Raw genomic sequence first — 3,811 nt, forward strand, 5'->3', positions numbered from 1 at the left:
TTTTGTCTTTTTGAGTCAGGGTCTCCCTGTAGCCCCAGCTGTCCTGGAACTCACTATGTAGACCAGGCTGGCCTTGAACTCACAGAGATCCACCTGCCTCTGCCTCCCGAGTGCTGGGACTAAAGGCGTGGGCCACCACGCCCGGCAGTGAATTAAGGTTTTTTTAAGCTGACAGTGATGCATTCTCTTAGATGTTTGCCCAAAGTTTGCTATGCTTAATCCTAAGAAAATAACTGCTTGTTTTTCACCGAAGTTGGTGAATATAGAGATGAATTCAAAGCAGCCTGGAAAAAGGCAGTTATTCTGAAGGGAAGATCCGCAGTGAGAGGCCAGCCAGCAGGAACTGGATACAGTCGCTTTAGATGTCCCATGTCACATGATGGGCATCTGCATCCAGAGGGATCAGTTTTTCTGAGGAACAAAGGCCCCTTGTCCTCTGAGGCCTGTCCTGTGGGGAATTCTGCTACAGCGCCTCTTTACTGTCCCAGTTATGGGGCCTTGTTCTAAACGCTGTTCCAAACTATCAGCACAGTGTGTGCAATCTAATTCTGCTAAGTTATGCTAAGCCCAGTTGTTACCAACCAGCTGGCCTGGGAGCTCTTGCTCTACTGATATTACTGCAGGTTAAAGAGCCGTGGCCCTCCAGTAGCTAACTGCAGAGTAGGCAGCAGGGAGTGGCGGCCTCTAGTGTCGCAGTCCTTCCCTTAGCCCTTTGAAGTGCTGCAGCCCTGTGCAGTACTCAGAAGTCAGGATTCCTTCTGCCTGGGTAATAGCTGTCCTTGCAGTGTCTGGGCAGGCCTCACTTCGGTCCTAGGTCAGCAGCACTTGGCCCTGAAGACTTGAGAGCTGTCTGGAACCCTCCTGGCAGCCAGGGCCTGCACTTTCTCCTCTCTGGCCTCTTACTGCCTTTCACTCCTCTGCTTCAGCCCTCTCCCATCCCCTTCCAATCCTTTACATCCTGATTGCTCACTTATAGAGGCCCCCCCCTCCCCGCTTTCTACCTCTGAGATCAGGTGGACAGCTGCCTCTGTAGGCACTTGGGCTGAGCCTGCACTACCGAAAGTGGGCTCTCAGAGCCACTCAAGAGTAGCCTTTTATTGGGCCTGATGGTGCCACATCAGGGTGGACAGCACAGGGAGTGACTTCTAGACAGCTTGGTGAGCCTGGACAGCCGGCTTACATAGTCTGAGAAAGGGGTGTCTAAGCACAGTCTTTGGCTGCAAGGGGAAGTGCTAAGTCCCTCTGGCCTAGGTGGAAATGGTTGTAGGATCATCTAGAGCTCACTGGGGCTTGGGATAACAAAAAGTCTGGGACAGACTGAGTCTAACAGCCCCAGCTGAGGCGAGCCTTCAGGAGCCAGAGCAATCAGCTGTTACCTTTGCGTAACTTTCTCAAGGTATTTCTAGGAGACTTGAGATGGCGTAAGGGAGCACAGCTGGCTGTTTGACCACAGCCCTTTATTCCGCTAAGGCAGCAAGGGAGAGATAGGGAGTTGCTAATTAGGAAGTCAAATCGCCCTGTCCCCAACCACCTTAGATTAAAAGAATGAAGACAGAAGTGATTCCAATAGGAACTTAGATAATTTATTAACATCAATGATGATTTTTATTATTTATTTGTGTAAGTCATGCACATGTGCATGTAGGTACAGGAGCACATGTGTGCACATGTGTGGAGGTCAGGAGGTCAATGTCAAGTGTCTTTTTAAAAAATATTTATTTCATGTGTATGAGTGTATTGCTTGCATGTATGTAAGTGCACCCATGTCATGCTATGCCCATGGAGGTCAGAAGAGGGCATCAGATCCCTTAGCTGGAGTTATGGATGGTTGTTAGCCACCATGTAGGTGCTGGGAACTGAACCTGGGTCCCCTGCATGAGTGCTCAGTGCTCTTAACTGCTGAGTCATCTTGAGCTCCCTCAGATGCCTTTCTTAATTGATCATCCACCTTATTTTTCTGAGTCACACTCTCTTGATGAAACTGGACCTCATTAATTTGATTTCAGATTTCTGCCTATCTATCCTTTGACCCCAGTGCTGGGGTTACAACTGTGTGCCACTGTGCCTGGCTTTAAATTTTTATTTATTTGTTTTTATTTTATTGGTATGAGTGTTTTGTCTGCATGCATGTACCTGTGCCACATGCATGTAATGCCCTCAGTGGCCAGAACAGGGTGACAGATTCCCTGGAACTGGAGTTATGGATAGTTGTTAGTCCCTAGGTGGATGCTAGGAACCAAATCTGGGTCCCCTGCAAGAGCAACCGGTGTTCTTAACCACTGAGCCATCTCTCCAGGCCCTGCCCAGCTTTTTATATGTGTGCTGGGGCTCTAATGCATATGTGGCCAGCAGTTTACAGACTGTCTTACAGTCAAAAGTGAACTAGGAGAAACAGGAGAACACGCTAGGAATTGAACAGGAGGGGGACCACAGACAGAAAAAATGACCACCCAGTGTAAGCATGTGTGTTTCATCCCATCCCATCACTGCTTAAAGCTGGTCAGACCAGTCACACTAGTCAGAAGCAGCCACAGGAAACTTCTGTTTGCTGACCTGAGAGGATTGCAGTGATGGGGAACATTGATGCTCAACCTGACGGGATCTGGAATTACCCCAGAGACCAGCCTCTGGGCATGCCTGTGAGGAATTATCTAAGTTAGGCTAACTGAGGTGGGAAGACCCACCTTGACTACAGGCAGCACCATCCCATGGGCTGGGGTCCCAGACTGAATAACAAAGAGAAGTAGAGGAGGCTAGAGAGATGGCTTAGTGGTTAAAAGCACTGATGTTCGGGTCCCGGCAATGACATGGTAGCTGACAACCATCTGTAACTCCAGATTCCAGGGAATCTGACACCCTCTTTTGACCTCCTTGGGCATTGTATAACACGGGTGCACTTACATACACATGCAGGCAGTACACTCATACACATGAAATGAAGATAATTTTTTTAAAAACAGGAGAACTGAGCACCAGCACTCACCTCTCGCTGCTTCCTGACTGCAGACGACGGTGAGCAGCAGCATCAAGCCCCTGCTGCTGAGCCTTCTCTACCCTTGTGGGCTACACCCTCACACTGTGACCCCAAATAACCCTCCCTCCCTTAAGGTGTTTAAGTTAGGGTATTTTATCACAGCAGCAAGAAAGTAAGAGAATTACTTTGACTTCATCGAAAGTTTTGTGTAGCATGAGAGCTAGTTTCCACAGTAGCTGAGCCACTGAAGACCATTCTAGAACTTCACTGCGCTGCTGCTGACAGGGCCAAGTCCTGGCTGCTCCTCCACTGTACTTCCAAGAAAGAGGAGTCTGGAGGGAACCAGAGCAGGTTCTCCACCACAGAAGCCATCCCTGTAGGCAGGTCACCTACCACAGGACTCAGCAGGCGTTAAGGACCAGGTGTTGTCTGTGCTCTCGGAAAGAAAGGGAAGACGCCCAGTGGGCGTGGTGGCGCACGCCTTTAATCCCGGCACTTGGGAGGCAGAGGCGGGGGATCTCTGTGAGTTCGAGGCCAGCCTGGTCTAAATAGTGAGTTCTGGGTCAGCTGGAGCTACAGGGAGACCCTGTCTCAAAAAGATGAAAAAAAAAAAGGGAAGAGACAAGAGCCCTCAAGGGAGCCGCGCTTAAGCCTAACCTGTGCAACATCATGAGCTGTACTTTACTACCATGAGACTAAAAGGCAGGACTTGATCACGGCAGAGAGATGAGCTTGGGGAATGTGCAGGACTGACTTGATCACGGCAGAGAGATGAGCTTGGGGAATGTGCAGGACTGCTAAAGGTTGGGGGGGGTCACTATTCGAGGGTTCTCAGCT

Source organism: Nannospalax galili, unplaced genomic scaffold (genome assembly GCF_000622305.1).
Source record: "Nannospalax galili isolate Female #2095 unplaced genomic scaffold, S.galili_v1.0 scaffold763, whole genome shotgun sequence".
Classification (NCBI taxonomy): domain Eukaryota; kingdom Metazoa; phylum Chordata; class Mammalia; order Rodentia; family Spalacidae; genus Nannospalax; species Nannospalax galili.